Below are 24,029 nucleotides of genomic sequence, written 5' to 3'. Positions count from 1 at the left end.
CTGGTAATGCCACAAATCTCCAGCAATATCCCAAGCTGGAGTTGGCAACCCTACCCAAGGGGCTACCTGCATGAGACAATGTTTACAGATCCATCAGGGGTTCTGTTGACCACATGTGTGCTAGAAGTTCCACCCTGAAACTTAGGGCCAAACTAGACATGCTTGCTTTCAGGTTCCCCAACTCGGGATCCCACCAACCACACAGCAGCTGTGGGGAATGGCTTTTAAAAATTAATGGAGAGCCCATTCAGCCATGGGATTAGGGTTGCCAGGTCTGGGATGGGAAATACCTGGAGATTTTGGGGATGCAGCCTAAGAAGGGCAGGGTTTGGAGAGGGGAGAGACCTCAGCAGGGTACAGTGCCACAGAGTCCACTTTCCAAAGTGGCCATTTCCTCCAGGTGAATTGATCTCTGTCACCTGGAGCTCAGTTGTAATAGCGGGAGATCTCCAGCCATCACCTGGAAGTTGGAGACCCTACATGGCACCCCAATGTGGGGGAGAGCAAACCTCCCCTTCCCAGCTGTTTCCCCAGGCCTCTGCGTAGCAATCCTGGATTCCTTGGTGGTCTCCCATCCAAGTAACTCACCAGGGCCGACCCTGCTTAGCAGCCAAGATCTGACGAGATCAGGCTTGCCTAGGCTATCCATGTCAGTCCCATTTTATAAGCGGTGATGAAAAGTGCTGTCAAGTCACAGGCAACATATGGCAACCCCGTAGGGTTTTCAAGACGAAAGACATTTGGAGGTTTTTTTGCCATTGCCTGCCTGTGCATAGCAATGCTAGATTTCCTTGGTGGTCTCCCATCTGAGTGCTAACCGGGGCCAACCCTTCTTAGCTTCTGAGATTTGACGTGATGGGGCTAGCCTGGACCATCCAGGTCTGGGTGGAGCACGAATTACTACATTTAAAAAGGAGAAAAATAACAAGCTTTAAAAAAGAGGGAGAGTACAATAGTCATTCTTTGCAGATGTGTGTTTTGATGAGACAGCTACGCCCCAGGACAAAGGTGTCCTTGAAGCAAATTCAAAACCCTCTGCAGGGTTCAAAAGCATTGACACTGCAACATGACAAACAGATTTCTCCTTCAGGGTTGTGTGGTTTCACAAGGTGAGAGCAAAAGTAGGGCAAGGTTGCCCCCTCTGGGTTGGGAAATACCTGGAGATTTGGGGCGAGGAGCCTGAGGAGGGTGGTGTTTGTGGAGGGTGGCTCAGCAGGATGCCGAATGCCACAGAGTCCCCCCTCCAAAGCAGCCCTTTTCTCCAGGAGAACTGATCTTGGTCATCTGGGGATCAATTAAAATAGCAGGACCTTCAGGTGCCACCTGGAGGTTGGCAGCCCTACAGGCAAAGAAGGCAAGAGAAGAGTCCTCCAGATCCCAAACCACTATCTGAGTTATTTGTTCAGTTTCTATCCCACCCTTTCTCCCAAAAGCTCAAAGCATTTTATCCTTACAACAACCCTGTAAGGTAGGTGAGAATGTGGTGGGCTGAATCACCCAGGATGCTTCCTGACTGAGCAGGAATTTTTATACAGGTTTCCCTGGTCATTGACTGACACTGTAAGCACTGCACCACTTTTGAGAGCCAGTGTGGTGTCGTGGTTAAGAACGATGGACTCTAATCTGGAGAACCAGGTTGGTTTCCCCACTCCTACCCATGAAGCCAGCTGGGTGACCTTGGGCCAGTCACATTTCTCTCCGAACTCTCTCAGCCTCACCTACCTCGCAAGGTGCCTGTTGTGGGGAAGGGAAGGCAATTGTAAGCCGCTTTGAGACTCCTTAAAGATTGAGAAAAGCGGGGTATAAAAACCAACTCTTCTTCTTTTGAATGTCAATTCTCTGCAGGGAATTTGCCCAGGTCAATCCCATGAGGTTGTATGTTCTCAATATGGTCCTCCCCTAATGTACTACATTCAATAGTTCCATGCGACCCTCCTCCCAATATACACAAGATGCAAATATTGGTCCCCCTCTCTCTATTTCTCTGGTGGGAGGGTGGCCCTGTTCTGCATCAATGCTGTGAGACACAGAGAAAAGGTTTAAGCCGTCGAAACTGGCATAAGTGCCCCATGAACAAGGGGCCATCTGCAGAGAGAACAGCAGAGTGGGGCAGCAATGGAAACACAAAACCATCTTCTTGAGAGCCAAAGTGGTGTAGTGGTTAAGAGCGGTGGTTTGGAGTGGTGGACTCTGATCTGGAGAACCACGTTTGATTCCCCACTCCTACACATGAGCAGCATACGCTAATCTGGTGAGCTGGATTTGTTTCCCCAGTCCTACACACAAAGCCAACTGGGTGACCTTGGGCTAGTCACAGCTCTCTTAGAGCTCTCTCAGCCTCACCTACGTCACAGGGTGTGTGTTGTAAGGCAGTTTGATTCTTCCTTAAGTGGTAGAGAAAGTCAGCATATAAAAACCAACTCTTCTTCTTCTTCTTCTTCTTCTTTTCTTACTAAATCTTATACAAACTCCAAGCAGCAGTAGAAAAATTGCTGGTGGTTGAAAGTGTCATTAAGTCGTAGTCGATCTATGGTGACCCCGTAGGGTTTTCAAGGCAAGGGATGTTCAGAGGTGATTTGCCATTGCCTGACTCTGTATAGAGACCTTGGACTACCTTGGTGGTCTCCCATCCAAATACTAACCAGGGCCAACCCTCCTTAACTTCCCAGATCTGGCATAGTCGGTTTAACCTGAGCCATCTAGGTCAGGGCAGAAAAATTAGATGCACCCAATAACTCAGATGAAGCTGTGAAAATCTAAATGCCTAAAGATCATAAAAGCTGAAGCAAAGTGCTTAAAAACTATATAGAAACCAGCAGAGATTTAATAAAGGTCAGGGGGAGAACCAGTACTCAGAAGCTCCAATGGAATAAATAACTGGGTTGGTTTCCTGTCAAAAAAGACAACTGATTTGATGCCAGGTGAGCCTCTGCTGGTGGGGAGAGTCTTGTTGCCACGATTAAAAAGACCCTGTCACCCACCCTGTTTCTGAAAATGGAAACACAAAACAGATCTCAACTGGCAGGCGTTGTCTGAGGTTTGTTCAAATTATGGGCATGCCACTCAGTGCCTATTTGAGCAATTAGGTGGCATGGATTTCCAGTTTTAAAATAAAAATTAAGTCTCTAGTCCTTACAGATCCAGAGACTCAAGGATACAAGCATTCGGTGCAAACATTTAGTGCTTCTCCTTGCTGTTGTTCATGCCACTAAGAGTCACAGCTATCACTTACACCCTTACTCCATCAGACTCTAATCTGCTTTGCGGCTGTCCGAGAAGAAAGCAGGGAATGGCCCTGGAATGAACAACTGGTCAGCTGGAAAGAAACATCCTCTGATCCTTCCCAACGTTGGGTGAGGATTACCAGTAGCATCAGACACAAGTCAACAGGCAGAAAAGCAACAGTTACTGTCCTCGGTGCATAGTTCATCAGTTAGTTTGGTTGTGTGGAAATGGCATTGCCTGCATTCAGCCCTACCCTCTGCGGTTTTACAAGGGAGGTATAACAAGATCCCAAGATCAGAGAGATTCTGTCCATGCAATTCTGGGGAAATAGAAACAAGGGAACACATGTTTTTCAGATGCTCATTCTATAAGGATGCCCGCTCTAAGCTGTCCCGGTCCAGGCTTGAGAAAATCTCAGGTTATTCAGAAAAACTTCAGGTTAGGAAGCTCCTCTCAGATGAAATTCCCTTACAAATTAGAGAGGTTGCCAAATTCTGCGCAGCACTCTACAAACTTCGTCTAAGTTTAGTAAAATAAAAGTCAAAGAAATAACAAAGTTAAAAATCATCTTTTGAATTTGTATCAAAATATTTATTTCTTATCCAAATCGTGAAACATTTTAATTTATATATATTCTTTTAAATTAACATGACAACTTTTTAACCATCGAGGTTACCGCACTTTGTATTCCCAGTGATGTAATAAGAGTTTGAAAATGTTGTAAAAAACGTCGCTTTAAAAGGGTTTTTGGATACCACGGCTTATAAATGGTTGGAAGACGTCTTCACAGCTAAAGGGGCCAAACAAAGTGCGAACAGTATTTTTTATAACATTTTCAAACTCTTAATACATCGCTGGGAATACAAGTGCGGTAACCCCCAATATCAATGTATCCGCTGTAATATTGCTGTTATGGTCTTAATTTTTATTGGCGCAATGCTGCAATAAATGTTTCTGATTCTGGCATTGCCTGTATTTGACCAACCCAGAATAGGGCAATCCTCTGAGGTAGGCAAAGGGACCCAAAGGCCACCAACACAGCAGGCCAGAACACTCCCTCCATCAGGAGCTGCAGCTGTGGTTTGTATGGGAGAAAGGGCAATTGCTCATGAACAATGGAAAACAAATAGGTCCTGGCTTGTAGTGACAAGCCAACGTTCCCTATTTCTTTTTTATATTAGTCTATATTTTTGTCAGCGGCTTCTATCCTCGGCTTTTAGCTGCTGGTTACTAGAATCGTTTGCACTGTGTCAGCATAGAAAACCATTTTTATACACAAGTTAAGCCCTGTTTATATACCCAACAGATGTCCTTGAATTATATTTACAATACGTAAAGCTGGTTTACTGGTGCTCTAAAGCAGCTGGGAAATGCATATGTTTATGGGGTGGGGAGCTTGCTACGAGGAAACAGAAAATGGATGGCACAGCAAAGAAGGAACTGAGGATTCGATTTGCGAAAGGGAGAAGTGAAATGAAAATGGAGGACTTTTGACTGCAATGGCAGATATAATGAATTCAAAATCAGCCCTAATGGCAGAGGAGAGAGAGGACTAGGGTGGCCAGCCTCTAGGTGGCACCTGGAGATCTCCTGCTATTACAATTAATCTCCAGACAACCAAGATCAGTTCCTCTGGAGAAAACGGGTGCTTTGGAGGGTTGACTCTATGGCTTTATACCCTGCTGAGGTCCCTCCCCTCCCCAAACCCCATCCTGCCTAGGCTCCGCCCACAAAATCTCCAGGTATTTCCCAACCCAGAGCTGGCCACCCTAGAGTGGACCCATCTCCTGAGCAGAAGAGAAGGAAGAATGCTGGGCCCTTTCCCTCCTTCGGAGGCCTTGGACAGCTTGCTGGAGAGAGCTAGATGAATAGGGTTGTCAGGTCCCTCTTCACCACCAGCGGGAGGTTTTTGGGGTGGAGCCTGAGAGGGTGGGGTTTGGGGAGGGGATTCAACGCCATAGAGTCCAATTGCCAAAGCAGCCGTTTACTCCAGGTGAACTGATCTTTATCAGCTGGAGATCAGTTGTAATAGCAGGAGATCTCTAGCTAGTACCTGGAGGTTGTAGAAATAAAACAGGGCAGGCTCACAGTATCAAAAAGCTATATTCAATTAACATACACAATTCTACAGGTGCAAAACTCAAGCTAATGAAACATACAAATATACAACGGCTGTTCCGCAAATACAACAGCAAATGCAAAAAAGCCAAATGGCAGTCTCCAGAAGGGGACGTGAAGCAAGTCCAACGAATGGAAAGATGGTCAGATGTTAAATTCCAAGGTGGAAACCGCAGTCTTGCCGCTGTCGGGAACCGAGCAATGCGGCGCAAAGGGGAGGAAACGCTTTCCCGGGTAGTTGAAGCGCTTTCACCTAGTAAAGCTTCATCAGCCTAAAAATTAAATAACAACTTATCTACAAATTCTAATTCAATGTATAAGCATAAATTTGCAAGCTTACTAATATTAAGTAAACCAACTTTCTTACCTCACTGAAGAGGAAATGTTTACAGTTTGCCTGGGAGAATCGTAGTGATCCATTAACATGTTTCAGCAATGGGTTTGACTGAACGTCTTCTAATATATTTTGCTATTTTTATTGTGTTTTCTCTATAAAGTTTTATGCTCCCAGGAAAAAACGGACTGCAAATCCATGTTTTAGCTGTTGGATGTAATGGCGTGACAAATATATTTCCTGTTTCAAGTCACGTGATAGTATGTGCATGGGTCTCAAAAATTTAAAGGGGACGAGTTCATTTCTGGTCGGTATTACATTAAGAAAAACTAAATAAAGAGCACTAAAGAAAGCAAGATAGATCTATTTCATTATTCAAACCGTAAGGGGCCATAGTATTAAATAGGTGGATGAAGCGCATCTCGTGTTGGAGAAGGGTTTTTTGCACATCGGTTTAATTATGTGGATGGTCTCTGAACATCCACAAAACAAAAAATTTCAGGTCATTTTCAGAGTGCTTCTGTTCCAAAAAATGGCTTGTCAAGGGGGCATCTAAATTCCGTGCGCGTATGCGAGATCTATGTTCGCTTATGCGCGATCTAATTTGGCATGCTGCCAATATAAAGTTTTGTGCATTTACATGTGATGGCGTAAACCACGTGGCTCATTGCGCAGTTCGAAAAATGGCGCAACTTAAATTTGAAATTGGAGGTGGTAGAGCTGAACTCCTTGACAGATAGACTTAAGGGGCAAATCAAACACCGTCCACATTTAAAATGGCCGCTCATTGAGGAATGCTGTGTGGATTTCAGGATGTCAGTGTGAACTAAGCGATCGCGAAGGGAACTAGTTCTCCGCAAACCAAAAGTTGGTGGAATTTCACACCCGGTATTCCTTGAACGATGTGCCAATGTTTCCTAATAATTTGTTGTATGTTGTTAGAATGTTTGCTGTATGTTAAGGCTGTCACAACTGATCTCCAGCCAATGGAAATCGGTTCACCTGGAGAAAATGGCCACTTTGGCTATTGGACTCTATGGCATTGCAGTCCCTCCCCTCTCCAAACCCTGCCCTCCTTAGGCTCCACCCTAAAAATCTCCAGGTATTTCCCAACCCAGAGCTGGCCACCCTAGATGGTAGCTCTCATTCCACTAACAGGGAAAAAATCAGCAAAGGAACAGTCTCATAGTGGTTAAAGATTCATTGGCCATAAAAATACCCAAGGTGATTCACAATGTTAAAAAACCTGTCCAAAACAAACAAGGAAGTTCAGATTTCTGGCCAATGCACCTTTTGGTTGGGCTGGTAATTCAAAAGACTTCCAAGGAACTCAATTGGCATTTTAGCCAAACGAGAACCCTGTGAAGAAAGCCAGGCTGAACTGATTGGGAGGGATCCACATGTATATATTTGTGTGTGTGTAAACAACCGTCAAGTCGCAGCCAACTTATAGCGACTCCTGGTCGGGTAGTCAAGGTGGTGATTAAGCAGAGGGGGCTTGCCATTGCCTGCCTCTGCAGAGTCTACCTTGGAGGTCTCCCTTCCAAGCAGTGAGCCAGCTTAGCTGCCAAGATCTGACAAGATCTGGCTATACTATACCATTTCACATCCCATATACATATATAGCATGTAGTTACATATAGTTAACATGTAAAGGAGGGATTGGTGAGGAGGTTTTAAAAAAAACCTTTTGAGTACATGGTTGAGGGGTATAGAGCCCTGTCTGTCCCTTCTTTCTTTCTTTCTTTCTTTCTTTCTTTCTTTCTTTCTTTCTTTCTTTCTTTCTTTCTTTCTTTCTTTCTTTCTTTCTTTCTTTCTTTCTTTCTTTCTTTCTTTTTTGCCATCACAGCTGACTTATGGTGACCCTGTAGAGTTTTCAAGGCAAGAGACATTCAGAGATGGTTTGCCATTGCCTGCCTCCACGTCACACTACTGGCGCTTTCCAACAACAACGTTCCAAAGCTACTATTTGCACACTGAACATAGCCAGGCTATTACTAGGGATTGCCCCATTGAACCCAGTGGGAGTAACAGAATAGGATTGCCAACCTCCAGGTACTAGCTGGAGATCTCCTGCTATGACAATTGATCTCCCACCGATAGAGATCAGTTCACCTAGAGAAAATGGCCACTTTGGCAATTGGACTCTATGGCATTGAAGTCCTTCCCCTCCCCAAACCCCACCCTTCTCAGGCTCTGTCACAAAAATCTCCAGGTATTTCCCAACCTGGAGCTGGCAACCCTATAACAGAAGCAAGGTGTGTGTGACACTGGGCCAGCCAATCACTAACTCTCAAGCCTCATATCTATCCCACAGAATTCCCAGGAGGAATAAATATTTTCTTAAAGTGGCAAAGGACTAGATTAAAATTGAAAAGTCGTTTCATTGGAACAGTTCATCAAAATTAAATGATCCATCCCCCATCACCAGGGTATCTTGACAACCAGCAACAATTCCAAGTTCTAAAAAATTCAAGATGTCAAAAACATTTGGTTTTTAAAAAATAAGTATTTCAGGGTTTTTAATGCTCTTTTAATTAAAAAAAATTCCCCTTGGGAAAAAGTATACTCGATGAAGGGAATTTGCAGAGCCTCTTGGATCTGAAGTTGGTCTATTTAAAACTGATGATGTATCTCTATAGCACTATCATAGTAATTCAGAGAGATTGGGCTCTCAGTCAGGAAACCCTTGGTTCGAATCTCTGCCATGAACTCACCAGGTAGCCTCAGATTCAGGATTCGATATGGGATTTACTGACCAACCTTCCAAGTAAGCTTGCCATCCTCCAGGTGGGGCCTGGAGATCTCCTGGAATTACAACTGATCTCCAGACAACACAATTCAGTTCCCTTGGAGAAAATGGCTGCTGTGGAGGGTGGACTGTATGGTGTTATGTCCTGCTGAGGTCCCTCCCCTCCCCAAACCTCACCCTCCCCAGGCACTAGCCCCCAAACCTCCAGGAATTTCCCAAATTCTTCCAAATCCTACTTCCAAAGCTCTTGCAATTATATTACATATGCAAAGCGCTTAGAACCTTTGAAAGTCAAGTCCCTGCCCCAAGAAACTTACAATTTAAAGTCTGACAATGGAGGGAGACTGAGTGCAAATCCAGTTGCCCGAGTGTCTGTTTTTTCTTCTGTCAGTGTGTGATGTGGACCGCATACATAAGAACATAAGAAAGGCCCTGCTGGATCAGACCAAGGCCCACCCTGTCCAGCAGTCTGTTCACACAGTGGCCAACCAGGTGCTTCTAGGAAGCCCACAAACAAGATGACTGCAGCGGCACCATCCTGCCTGTGTTCCACAGCACCTAATATAATGGGCATGTTCCTCTGACCCTGGAGAGAATAGGTATGCATCATGACTAGTATTCATTTTTATTAGTAGCCATGGATAGCCCTATCCTCCATGAACATGTCCACTCCAGTCAGCCCTGAATTTTCTGCCTGTCAATTTCCCTGGGGGGCAGACCCCCGGTCCTAGTGTGATGAAGCAGGGGTTTCGGATAAGGGACCCATAGTGCTGTCTGCACCTAGGGTTGCCAACTTCTAGGTGGTTAAATCAATCAACAGCACCAGCTCACTATGCACTTTCAATAGTAGTTCAGTATAAAAGATTCCCCATTGAAATGTGAAGCAGAACTCTCTTGTATTAAAGAAACTATACAGTATAACATAAATTATAAAGGTTACATCACCATGAATCTCCGTATAAAACAATATAGGGTGCAATCGCCCTTATTTAATGCAAACTCAAAAGAGTCCAAAAAAGTCCTATAAAGACACATGAATCATAGAAAGTCCAAGAGTCCACCGTTGCAATAGTTCAAGTTCCAGTGGTTCAATAATTCAAACAAAAAAAACTCATTCATGAAATTCTGCCTATGATTTTGAGAATAAAAGACAATTGAGCAATTTGCAGTTCTATCTACCTCTGCCATCTGATCCAACAATGAAGGTCATGCATACTATCAGGACGGTCATCTTCGAGGGGGTGACATTAAATTACACTGATCAAAAAATAGCTGAATTTTTAATGGTTAAATATCCCAGGGTACCTATTTTTTACTCGCTACCCAAGATACATAAGACCCTTATAGATCCACCGGGACGTCCCATTATTTCAGCCATAGGGAGTGCAATAGAAACCATATCCCGTTTTGTTGATTTTTTCCTGCAGCCATTTACTAAACGTACCAGATCCTATATTAAGGACACTCAGGAGTTTATAGGAAAAATAGAGGGCTTGTATGTTTCGCCTGAAGCGGTATTTGCCACGTTTGATGTTGCATCCTTATATACGAACATTCCTTTACAAGATGCTCGTGGCATAATTGAAGATCTGTTTGATTCTAGACAAGACCTTTCTATTCCGACTCACTTTCTCTTATGTTTAGTGGATATCATTTTTGAAAATAATTTTTTTAGATACCGGGATTCCTTTTTTCTTCAGACGCGAGGAGTAGCCATGGGCGCAGCCTGCGCTCCATCCGTGGCTAACGTTTTTATGATAGCATTTGAAAATGCTTCACTGATGTTTGATCCCATGTTTCAGGATCACGTGGTCACTTATTTTAGTTACATTGATGATTTTTTTTTCATCCTCAAGTCGTCTTCTTCATATGAGCCATTTTCACTTTGGCTCAACTCACTCAATTCTAATTTGACGTTTACAGGACAAATGAATAGGTCTAGTCTTCCTTTCTTAGATGTGGAAGTCATTAGGACCCGGGAGAATCTTGTGGCGGTAAAGCCATATCGGAAACCCACTGATGTGGGAGCTGGTCTCCACTTTACCTCTCATCATCCACTACATCTCCGGCGAAACTTACCGTATAGCCTTCTATTAAGATTGAGACGTAACTCCATCCACAATGAAGATTTTTTGGCAGCGGCTCGGGTGTGTAACAGGAATTTTTTAGAGAGGGGTTATAAGCAATCCATCATTACAGAGTCTCTCAGAAAAGTGGCTCTTAAGGATCGGGATTCCCTACTTCGTCCCTATAAGAGGGATATTACTAAGCAGCCTAGAATACAGGCTTCTTTAGAATTCAATCATCTCTCATTTGAAATACAGAAGATCATTCGTAAACATTGGCACATCATAGATAGCATACCAGGGTGCTCAATACCACCTATCATCGGACTTAGAAGGACAAAATCTTTTCGCAATATGTTGGTTAAGACTGACAGATTAGCCAAACCACAGGGCAATCTACCATCCGGGCACTTTAAATGTGGCGCATGCGCCTTTTGCCCGTCTAGCCTTTCTATTAAGGAAGTCAGTTCCTCGAGTTCCAATTTTAAGTACACTCTTAAACAATTTACCAACTGTGCGTCTAAGAACGTGGTCTACGCGATTATTTGTCCGTGCCTTTTGATGTACATCGGGTCCACAAGCCGCCAATTAAAATTAAGAATTGGCAAGCACAAAGCGCGGATACGCTCTAGGACCCTGGAGGCACCACTCACGAGCCATTTCTTGGAGAAGGGGCACTCCGACTCAGATTTGTCTTTTTTTGCTTTGTGGCAATATAAACATCGAAAATATCAGATGGAAGATGTTTCAAAAATTTTGCATAGACGCGAAATGCAGCTCATTTTTTTGTTCAAAACAATGGCTCCCATGGGCTTGAACAATGAGTTTGATCTTTCCAGCTTTCTTTAAGTTTTTTCAGCAAGGCTCCCCTAGCTGTTAATTGGTCTCAGCTGTAGCTAGCATATTTCTTTCCTGCATCTAGCAGAGCAGTTACCAGCCCTCAGAGAGACAGAACCATTTGGTCAGCTGGTCATTGGTAGGTATGGAACTAATCTGATTATGGGATGTACATGATTATCATGTATAAGATTATTCTCTAGGTATGTGGTGTGTTATTTACTTTTTCTAGAGGTCTATGGACCCGCTTCAAAGAAGGAACACCAACTGAAAAAGCATTTCTGGCGAAACGTACACAAATCCGGAGGTGGCGTTTTGAATTCATTAATGAACTTTTTTTGTTTGAATTATTGAACCACTGGAACTTGAACTATTGCAACGGTGGACTCTTGGACTTTCTATGATTCATGTGTCTTTATAACTGTGGTTATTCAGCATACGTTTTTATTGTTTAACTTCTAGGTGGTGGCTGGAGATCTCCTGCTATTACAACTAGGGCTGTTGATTCGGTTCGGTCCGAACCGAAAAACAGCTGAATTTCCCACAATTCGGCAGTTTTTCGGTTCGGACAAACTGAACTCAAAAAGGGGGAGAAACCGGGGAGCCGAATTTGCTGAGTTCGGGGTGTTCCCGAATAAATTTGGCGAATTCGGCCCCTTTAAAAATATCTGTGCCTTCCAGATAATGTGCTAATGATAATAATACAACGTTATTATAATTATTATATTAATATTATTAATAATATAATTAATAATTATAATTATTATAATAATAATACAACAGATGCAAAAGACAAAAGAGACCCCCTCACCTCTGCAGGAGTATATCGTATACCTTGCAGTTGTGGACAGGTTTACATCGGGACCACACAACGCAGCATACAAACAAGGATAAAAGAACCTGAAAGATACTGCAGACTTGGCCAGCCTGAGAAATCAGCAGTGGCTGAACATGGACTGACCCAAACAGGACACAGGGTCTTATTCCAAGACACTGAAAGACTGGACAATTCTACCAACTATTTTGTCAGATTGCACAGAGAAGCCATTGACATTCATAAACATCAGCACAACTTTAACAGAAAAGAAGAGAGTTTAAGAATGAATAAGGCTTGGCTTCCTGTTCTGAAAACCTCCAGACTAACAAAGTCCACAATAGCCATGCAGATTAGCTTTGGATTCCACATGTTAACAGATCATTTCAGGATACAATGGTTCCACATTAACATGCTACACCCTCATTAGCACATTATCTTGATAATTACAGGACAATGATTAGCACATTACCTTTGATACTTATTGCAGGACAATGACTCAGCTCAAACCCAACCCCTTTCTGGCTATATATTACTCTTCCTACACACTTGACACTGAGAGACACTGTCCTTCAGTGTTACTCCTCTGAAGATGCCTGCCACAGCTGCTGGCGAAACATCAGGAAAGAAAATACCAAGACCACGGTCACACAGCCCGGATAACCTACAAGAACCAATGAACTCTGACCGTGAAAGCCTCCGACAATATTTCCTTAAGCTTCTTTTGGAAATTTATGAAATCCAGTTTAACAGCTGCCCTGCTGCCCTGTCCTCTCCTTTCCCTGCCAAGAACCTATGAAGACAGGGACAAGATCCCTGGGAGGCCCCCACCCCCCACGCTTCCCCTTGCAACCAGGCCCCCACGCCTCTTAAGACTCCACTTGAGGCCTCATTGTTAATGGTTTCACACTGAGCAATCTGGCAGACACACACACACACCTGGGGGTGGGGAGGCAACATCATTTCCTCACATTGTCCTATATGCGGACGCATAGAACAGAGCAAAAAAAAAAATGGGAAAAAGCAGAAGGGCTTTTGGGAAAGGAATTCTCAATGTGAATGAGAATGGGAAATGGGCAGATTCATGCAATCTCTGTTCCTTTGTTTGCTTTTCCAGCTCTTTGACCTCAAGATGCCTCCGGCAGTGGGACGTGTTTTGGGTTGTCCACTGTGATCATTGTGCATGAGTGTGTGTGTGTGTGTGTGTGTGTGTGTGTGTGTGTGTGTATTGGGTTCATTTTAAACAGAGCAACAATACAGGAAGATGGACTCGGAATTTGGGGTGAGCTGGTGAGCAGCATCACAGCATCACATATACCTTAAAAAAAATTTTTTTAATTTTTCATTTCAGTTTATATATAAACAGAAATTAAAAGTAGAAAAATACAGAAAAATAGAAAATAATACAGAAAAGTATTGGGTGGAAATACAAAATTTTGATAAAACTACCTCATATTATTGTATCCTAATAAAAGAGTATATTATGTCATATCTCTACCCTCTTAATATATGGTCCTCTTTGTTTTCTACTTGCAAGCTTATTCGCTATATTGCTAATATTGTAGCATTAACATTACCTTATTTTTAATTTAATATCGAATACTTTCTTCCTTTACATAAGCATATATCTACCCAAAATCAATTTTGCTTATACAACATTTTAACAAACATATGAGTAATAAAGCTTCCAGTTGTTTTGAAATTCTTCATTTGGTCTTTTATTCACTTAGCTTTTCAGCGTCGCCATCACTGCATATTCTGCTGGCTAATTTACTCATCCATTCCTCTACATCTGGACATTCTTCTATCTAGCATCACATCTACCTTAACTGGTTGCAAAGTTCTTGTCTTAACGTTACTTTGGCCCATTTACCATGGGCCTTGTGTCTTCTGCTGGTTGATACTGCTTTTCTTATTAAAGTTACGCCTTTTGTGAGGGGATGCTCTGGCATGCCAATTTCTGTATATTTGATGTAACAGAATCAGACCATTGGTTAGCGTTGCCAACCTCCAGGTGGAGCCCGGAAATCTGCAACTACAACTGATCTAAAGACAACAGAAATCAGTTATCCTGGAGAAAATGGTTGCTTTGGAGGGTAGACTCTATGGCATTATATCTAGCCGAGTTCCCTCCTCTCCTCAAACCCTCCCCTCTCTCGGCTTCACCCCCAAATCTACAGAAATTACCCAGCGTGGAAATGGCAACCCTACCATATGTCAAGGTTGAAACCTGGAGTTCAGCATTTAATGCCATTGAGTCCACCCTCCAAAGCAGCCATTTTCTCCAGGGGAACTGAACCCTGCAGTCTGGAGATGAGTTGAATTTCCAGGAGATCTCCAGGCCCCACTAGGAGAACGGCAGCCTTATGAATCATCACCCAGTTAGGGCAAAGACCAATGTCTCACCTAAAAGAGGTGTGGCGATGAGAGGTTCCTTTGCAGGATGAGTCCAGCTCACGCCCAGCGCCACAGCTTTTGTCACAAATGCTCACAGCTCCAAGTTCAAGCAGGAGATGAGCCACGGGTCTTGACAGGCATCAATCAAGACTATCTATTTTTTTTTCTTTTTTAAGTGACATGGTTATACTCATGAATGTTTAAAAATAACATTACAGATGTTGTGCAACTGCTCTGGGAGGTTGGGGGAGCTCCTGGTGTCAGAACGGCCAGCCAACAGGCAACCTTCATTCAAGCTCTGCCCGCTGGAAAAGTTGAAAAGCTGGGTTTTTGGTTTTTAAAAGGAACAACTTGCCAAAAAGTTGAGGGAGTGGAACAACTGTGGGAGTCTATGCACCAACAGTCTCCAAGTTCAAATCAGGAAGTATTTGAATCCCCGCTCCTTGAAATGCTGCTTCGTAATTGGCTATAGTGAGAGAAAGGTTCCCCCAACCCTGAAACCTAATTCCCACATAAAAAAGCATGTTAAGAGCATTTTAAGAACATGGCAGCAATTCGTTTCGCTTTGGGATTGAGGCAAAAATTAAATTCGTGGTTAAACGGGTTTCTGAAAATGCGGGGCAAGTGCATGGTGGCTGTGAAGTTACTTCTAAAGATCGGGAAAATTATGAATAACTCCAACGAATCCCCAAAGCATTCCGACGGGGAGCGCGAGGTAACTACCCAAGCATAAATGGCCACACAGTGGCCAACCAGTTCTTTGGGAGGCCCAACAACAGGGCATATAGGCTGAGGCCTTCCCCTAAGGTCACCTCCTGGCACTGGGATTCAGAACATGGAGGTTCCCTTTAGTCACCATGGCTAATAGCTCCTGATAGACCTCTCCTCCATGAATCTGTTTAATCCACTTTTAAGGCCGTCTATGCCTGTGACCATCACTACACCCTCTGGCAGTGAATTCGATATTTTAGTCACTCATTGTGAAGTAAAGAAGTATTTTCGTTTGTCCTGAATCTACTGCCCATCACCTTAATTGGATGACCTTGAATTCTGGTATTTAGAATGTACCCTTGCTGACAGCTTGTAATGTTTCCCATTTTAAAAATACAACAACCTGCAACAAAAAACTAACTAACACAGCGGGAAGAAAGGTTCTGCACCCTCCTCTCGGCCTGTTGAGCTGATTTTATATTAGCAGGGAATTTTTACCATACTGGAAGCCTACCAACATGTCATGCTCTAGCTACAGTCTCAAGTGGCCCGGCCAGTCTGTGAGCCAAGTTGTCCTCCCTTCAGAGGGAAATGTAGCAGCTAGGGTGAGAGATGTAGAAAAGGCTAGAAAAGAATTGCAGCCACTCTCAAGAACCTCACTCTGAAACTGCTCAGGAAACAGTTCCCCCAAAGCCCCCGGCCTCCAGCGCACAAACCCTTGGCATCAGCCTCATTGAATTACGCGTAGATTAAACAGAATCTTATTTCCTCCCCCTGAAATTTCAGATAACCTCTAACCCACTGCTGAAGTAGCAGGAACAAGACACCCCAGGAGGGGGAATTTCACTGAATTATTGAGTGGGATCACAATTCTGCTGACTAGGAAATGTTCTTAAGCTGCTCAGATGATCTCTGATGACCTGGAAAAGACCCAGCGCCTTGGAAAAGATTTTCTGCCTTGGTGGGGGCAGCATAGCAGCTCTGAAGGGCCAGGCATCTCTGAACCCGGGGAACTGATTTGGCCCACTCCAGAATTCCTTCCTTCCTCCAAAATCAGGCTTTAAAAAAGAATTATAGCATTTCATTTGAAATACAAGAGCTTCTTTATAGGATCAGAACAGTTGTGGTTAAAAATAATCAGTGGCAGGGTCACACCTCACCCCAAGTAATATTGGTCCAAACTCGAGTCTCCTCAGCTCTGCCCATCCAAGATTTCTCTGGATGAATTTTTCTAAGGCTTTTATCCCCTTATCATGTTTAAGTGATACCAGGGGCAGGGGGCGGGGCGGGATTCCTTAAGTTACCCTGGCAGTGAGCCTGCCTGGATACTTAAGGTAATCAAAGGAAGTTGTTATTGATTTAAAGAAAATGTTGATCCATGCAGATCAAAAGCTTCTGATCTCAAAACATAACTGTAAATGTCTTATTTATATAGTGAATTTACATGTTTCTAAAGTTACGATTCCTAGACAGAGAGAGAGTGAGAGAGCGTTGTTGCACAGTGAGAGATTCCTAGAGGATTCTAGATTCGAGTCCAGTAGCACCTTAGAGATCAACAAGATTTTCAGGATATAAGCTTTCGAGAGTGAGATCTGACAGGGAGCTTTAGCCTCTCGAAAGCTTATACCCCCAAAACCTTGTTGTACTCAAATCTAGCTGTTCTACTGCAGACCAACACGGCTGCCCTTGCAACTAGAACATTCTGTTGATTATGAAGAAGTTGCTCCATTGCATTCATTTCCTTGAGACCTCAGGTGAAATGGCATTTTTAGTTAAGGAATTTCAAGTATTGGGAAAGACCCTTCTCTGTCTAAAGCCTTTAGGCAGGGACGTTTTCCCACGGTCACCCCTGCCAACTGCTTCGGGGCTTCCTTTTGATTATGCATGCCTTTTCCGCCTGTCAGAGGTCGCCTCGCTCTCCCCTCGCATTTTGCCCATGTTTTCCAGATGCTGTTTTAGCCAGAATCTGGAAAATGCAGGCAAAACGCGTGGGGAGAGCAAGGTGACCTCTGACGGGCGGGAAAGGCATGCATAATCAAGAGGTTTGCCAGGTCCCCCTTCTCCATTGGCAGGAGGTTTTGGGAGGTGGGGCTGGGGCGATTGCACGTACCCGTGGCTGCACATGACACGATCACGTCACTTCCGGGTTTCCCCCCAGAAGCGCCGCATCGTTGCTGGCGTTTTGGGGGTTTGAGTGCCACAGCAGCTGCAACGACGCGGCGGCGGCGCTTCCAAGGGTTAACCTGGAAGTGATGTGATCACATCACGCGCAGCTGCATGTGCGTGCGATCCCCGGTTTTGAGCAGCTGGGTGTATTGGTGGGCAATTGCCCACTGAAAGCATCCATCTGGCAACCCTAATACTCAAAAGGAAGCCCTGAATCGGTCGACAGGGGTGGACGCGGGGAAACGTCCCTGCATGAAAAGCCTAAGATTCTAAAGAGCTACTGCTAGGAAGAAGAGACAGTCTTGAGCTTGATGACTGATCAGTGTTCTGAGTCTGTATCAGGCAGGTTCTTATGTTTATGTGAGAGAGTTGAATGTGTGGTAGGATGCACCTTGCACTGAGATACAAGAGGCCTGGTCAGAACTGTATGGGGAATGGCATGTGTGGCCAAGAATATGACCCACAATCCTCTGTCATGCACAGGGAGATTCACGGCAAATATAAAATGGTTGCTCAGCAGGTGAGTCAATATGGAAAGGAGGAAAGATTGGAAACCGCTGCTCTAAGTGCTGCTTCTTCATTCATCCCTTTGATCTCCTACTACCTGCTCAGTTGGCACTTGATGGATAGAGTTGCCAGGTCACTCTTCACCACTGGTGGGAGGTTTTTGGGGCAGAGCCTGAGGAGGGCAGGGTTTGGAGAGGGGAGAGATTTCAATGCCATAGAGTCCAATTGCCAAAGCGGCCATTTTCTCCAGGTGAGCTGATCTCTATCGGCTGGAGATCAGTTGTAATAGCAGGAGATCTCCAGCTTTTACCGGGAGGTTGGCAACCCTATTGGTGGATGAATATTCTGTATTAACAAGAATTTTTGTTTTGAGGGGCCACCAGCTGATGTGAAGCTTCTTGGCCTTCTCATGATTCATCCACACATGTAGGTGCCACCACTCAATGAGCAACTGACAGGCTCATGTGAACTGGCCTTGAAGAGTCTCTAATTCACGCCATTTCCTAAGATATTGTTTTTGTCTTCTGCAGACTGGTGCTACGCGTCACAGTGGTGTCAGAACCCAGAATGTAAAGGTAATTGGAAAGAGTTTTGTTCTTTTAAACCTCCCCTTGGCTAATTTGCAGTATCTTGGATTGGGGCTAAGGAATCTGTCCTCGGGGGACAGCCTACACTGTAAATGTGCCTACCCCCCCCCACATATGTTGGCATGCTCTGGGTGAATAAGTGCTCCAGGGATAAACCTGCCTAAACCCCTTAAAATAATCTGGGTCTGGCTGGAGCTTTACATTGTATTTTCTCATATTTATAAAATTATATTTTATTGTATTCATTTACAGTGTTTTTCAATTGTTCTTATTGTATTGATTGTATTTTAATTGTTGTTAGCCACTCTGAGCCCTGCTTTGCGGTGGGAGGGCGGGATATATATATCAAAACAAACAAACAAACAAATGGGAAATGCATTGGAAGAGCCATCATGACATAGAGAGGAATTATGATGAGTGGACTGTGCTAACTAAAGAGAGATTAAAGAAGACACGGGGAGTGTGAGGTTCTCCAGCTGCCCTCGGCAATCCCAATAAGTCACTTGCTCAGACAGGTAATCAGAAGCAGGTAAACGTTTATTGAGGAACACGTAGGAACACAACATGAGCAATCCACGCGTTCAAAGCTGCTAATGGCGAACCAAACTACAAAGCATAACTTTAAGCACAGAGTCATCCCAGGTGCAGAAGCAAGCTGCCTGGGAATTAGGTGATAACGGAGCCTAGCAGGAAGGAGGGAGGGAGTAAGCCATAATACTGCCAGTGCCTACTAGAAGCTCAAGGCCAGAGCAGAGAGAGGGGGAAGGAGTGGGGCAGCTTGACCCGTTCAGAGAATCAAAACTAAAGAATAACACTTGCACAGGAATTGGCCTAACTCATGTCAAGAGCTTGTCTGGCAGGCTGAACAGCATAGCGAATAGACACACTTGAACAGAAATATATAGACACACTTGAACAGAAATAAGTATGACTCTGACAGGGAGTCCCGAAGGGGGCACTCTGGAATTTCAAGACCTTTGGCAAGTCTTGAAGCCTGTGAGGTGGGATCCAGTCCTTATGGATGGTGGGTGACTGCCCGTTACTGAAAGGATAGTTGAGACAGAGTTTACATTTACATTTATTGTTACAGCCATTGGCCAGCACAAAATAACAGAGCCGTGCAAGTACCCATACAACACCAGTAAAAACACCAATAAAAAGGGAAAACAAAAATACAGCAGAACAACCAAAAACAAACTGATCAAACACACCATCAACATGACAGGGTACCAGACTAGCATTGTACATTATATACTGTGCATGGCTTCACCCTTCACTCGTTATCTGATATGTCACTAATAGCATAACCCTTTTTGTTTAGATCATTCCTTTTAATAATGGCCTTCCAGCAAAATTTAGCTACATCAAAAGAAATAGCAGGGTTTTTATCTTCAAGCAGAAATTGGATAATTAATCTTTCTTCCGTTATAGGTTGATGCAAATAACCATATTGTTGTAAACAGGGGCTTGATTATAGATCTTCTAAATTCCTCATAGAGTTCACAATATAATAGAATATGTGACAAGGACTCCTCGAGACAGAGTTGAAGTGACTGATAAGTGGGTGGGGTTGCCAGGTCCCTCTTCGCTACACAGGAGGTTTTTGGGGTGGAGCCTGAGGAGGGCGGGGTTTGGGGAGGGACTTCAATGCCATAGAGTCCAATTGCCAAAGCAGCCATTTTCTCCAGGTGAACTGATCTCTGTCGGCTGGAGATCAGTTGTAATAGCAGGAGATCTCCTGCTAGTACCTGGAGGTTGGCAACCCTACAAGTGGGAAGAGTTAACCACTGTCTTCTCTTACCAGCTAATTTACTTAAAGTGAAAAAGAGCAGAAGTCACTGTGAGCTAAACCTAAGCTCCCCCTAGCCTGTGCTGGGCCCAGCACCCTAGTCAAGAGCTGCCCCCGTTTTTTGCCTGGCAGGAAAGGGAAACCTGCTCCTAGGGCAAGGAAACAAGAATAAAGATTCCCTCTGCAGTCTTTGTGGGAAGAACTCCTGCCTGCTGAGGAGGGCAATTGTGGCATCTTGGATCACACCAAAGGCTAGGGTTGCCAGCTCTGACATGGAAGCAGGCGGATTAGCAGTTATCCAGGACACATCACCAGAACTCCTTGCTTTATAGAAAACAGTGTTGTTTAATTTACAGTGCACAGATAAAAGACAAATTGTCACATACACTTCTCTCCACCAAACTTCCCAACACAGAGTTACAGTTACATAGGCTTATATACAGAACTCCACCTGAAACCAATAAGGCCACCTGCAGACCTGGCCACAGTATTACATTATCCTTACTGCTTTAAACCGGTTAGTTGCAGTTCACCCTAGAACCTGCAAGGCTATTGCTGCCTCTTGCATCATCCTAGATGCCTCTGATCTGACAGCTACCTGTCAGCTGTCTCTGTCAGATTATTATGGGCAACTTGTTACTCTGACACTCCTTCTCAAGTTGTCATAATAATTTTACCAATTGTTACTATCTACTGTCTTAGTAAACAGATCAGCTATGTTTTCTTCACCTGCACACTTTTCAATATATACTTGATTTCTGTTTATAGCATCCGCCACATTCTGATATCTAATCCAGATATGTCTGCTTTTGCTTCTGAAACATTGCTCGTTTCCCAATTGCATTGCTGCAGCATTGTCAGTATATATCTTTACAGGTACAGGTACAGTTACATTCAGTTCTTTTAACAAATACATGAACCATTCCAACTGTATTATTGTTTCATTTATTGCGCTGTACTCAGCTTCACAAGTACTCATTGCAACAAATGATTGAGTAACTGATTTCCAGTGAATAAGAGCTCTGCCCAAATACAGCGCATACCCTGTCGTAGACCTTGTTTTTCCCTGATCCGCCCACGATGCGTCAGAATAGGCAACCAGCTCCCTATCACAAACTCTCAGGCACAGCTTTCTGTGCATAGTTCCTTTCAGGTATCGTAGCACCCTTTTTGCTGCCTTCCAATCAGTTACTGTTGGTGACACACATTTTTTACTCAGGCAATGCACAGCCTGATGAATGTCTGGTCTAGACCACGTTGTGAGATACAGCAGGCTTCCCACCAAAGTCTGATACCTAGTCTTGTTACATTCTGTCTGTGCTTCTGTTTCACCACTCATATATCCTGTTACCATAGGAGAATCCACAACATTTGCATCTACCATTTTAAACCTCTCCAGTAGCTGTTGTATCTTGTCAGGCAGAGACAAAGAAAACATCCCATCTTCATCTCTGCTTATTTTCACTCCTAGGTAATTACTGATTTTGCCTAGACATTTCAGTTTAAAGCGTTCTCCTAATTGCTTTTCAAACTGTTCTATGTCACCTTTATTATTAGCCATTAGACACAAGTCATCAACATACGACATTACAAAGACCTCCTTCTGTCCTGAGCATTTAGAAAACAAACACGAATCTGACACGCTCTGTTTGAATCCTAATTGTTTTATGGCTTCAGTCAGGCAATGATTCCACTCTCTTGCTGACTGATGCAAACCATATAACGCCTTGTTTAGCCTCAGGACCATGCTTTCCTGCTTCAACTCAAAGCCAGGAATTTGCTGCATAAAGATCTGTTCTTTTAAAGGTGCATTCAAATAGGCTGTTTGCACATCATAGTGATACACCTCTAGACCCTTCAACCCTGCCACAGCCAGGGCAGTCTTAATTGTGTCAGCACGAACTGTAGGACTGAAGGTCAGATCATAATGCAGATATTTGCATTGGGCAAACCCCTTGCAAACTATCCTTGCTTTACTTTTTACTGTGCCATCAGCCAGCTGTTTCAACTTAAAGACCTACCGGCAACCCGTCACAGATTGACTCTTTGGAAGTTGAGCAGGAGTGAAAACATTATATTCCTTTAAGGCATTCATTTCCTCCTGCATCACCTTTAGCCATAAGCTCCTCTCTCCCTTCTCCAGAGAAAGTACCTCTTCATAGCAAGCTGGCTCCACTGCTGACACATTATTGACACAATCACAGTCAAAACCAAACCTTGTAGGCGGCACACTTTTGGTGGTGCGTTCAGACCTCCTGACCTCAGTCTCTTCAGAACTCTCTCCTTCTGAAGTGTCAGACTTTACACTCTCCCTTCTTGGAGAACCTTCTGAAGTTTCAGACCTTACACTCTCCCTTCTTGGAGCCCTTGCTGGAGAACCACTGTTATCTCTGGCTTCCAGCTGCTCATTAATTGGAAGAGATATCATGTCAGGCACCTTATCTGAGCTGTGCAACCTTGCCCAGTTGAATGACTCTCCAAAATTAGCAGAACGGCTAATTGTTATCCTATTGTAAGTATCAGCAAAACAGTAGGATTTTGCAGCATTCTGATACCCAAGGAACAAAAGTGGTTTGGACTTTTTGCCTCCCCTCCTATGCTTTAAAGGGATATCCACCCAATCCTTGGCACCAAACACTCTCAAATGTTTCAAGGATGGATTCCTTTTATACAAAACTGTATAGGGGATGTTATCAATGCTTGAAGTCCACAACCTATTAATGAGGTAATTAGAAACCTTAATTGCCTCTGCCCAGAACCTAGGCTTTAGATTAACGTCCTCCAACAGAGATTGCATCATGGATTTTAAATATCCTATCCGTCTCTCTGCAGCTCCATTTTCCTGGGGGACACAAGGGTTAGCAAGTCTGTGCTGAATCCCTTTGCTCTCTAACCACTGGACTAACTCATGTGACAAGAACTCTCCACCATGATCCGACTGGAGATTGGCAACTGGCAAACCTAGCTGCCTTTCCACTCTGTTTACCCAGTACTTGATTGTTTTACAAGCTTCACTCTTGTGCTTGAGCAGATAAACCCAGCCAAACCTCGTGTGGTCGTCAACCAGAACCAGAGCCCATCTGTTCCCCAACACACTGTCTTAGAAGGGGCCACAGATATCTACATGGACAATTTTTAAGGGTCTGTCTGTCACCCTCTGGCTGACTTTGGCTATTGGACACCTTCTGCTCTTTACTGATTTATATACAGTACAATCAAGAAAATTATTACATTTGTTTAGTCTCACCTCATTTTCCCCTAGCAAGCTCAGGGTTTTCTGTATTGTTGAAAATGAGGCGTGGCCTAAATGCCGGTGTAACAAATGCACACACTCTGAATGAGGATTTTTGTTTAAAGTTCCCACTGTGCTTGTGGCTTCCCCAGCCCCTCTGCACACAACATAAACATCCTGTTTTAATTGCCCTTGCAACAGCGTGTCTCCCTCTCTGCTTATCTGGCAGGAGTTTCCTTTAAACTGCACAGAAAAACCAGCCCTGGTCAAGGCAGATACGCTTAGCAAATTATTCTCCAGGAGAGGTACGCAGAGCACATTCTGGAACGTATGGCTTAATTCAGGAAAGTTTAGGCTGCCCTCACACTGGACCTCTAAACGTTTCCCGTCTGCCAGGCTGACATGTGTTTTAGCAGACTGCTTTGTGTTTGATAGTAAGGAGCTTTCTTTAACAAAAATCTTGCTAGCCCCGCTATCAACCAGCCATAAATCCT

This window comes from Euleptes europaea, chromosome 19, assembly GCF_029931775.1.
Source record: "Euleptes europaea isolate rEulEur1 chromosome 19, rEulEur1.hap1, whole genome shotgun sequence".
In the NCBI taxonomy this organism is placed as follows: Eukaryota; Metazoa; Chordata; class Lepidosauria; order Squamata; family Sphaerodactylidae; genus Euleptes; species Euleptes europaea.
Note: the sequence above shows the minus strand (reverse complement) of the source record.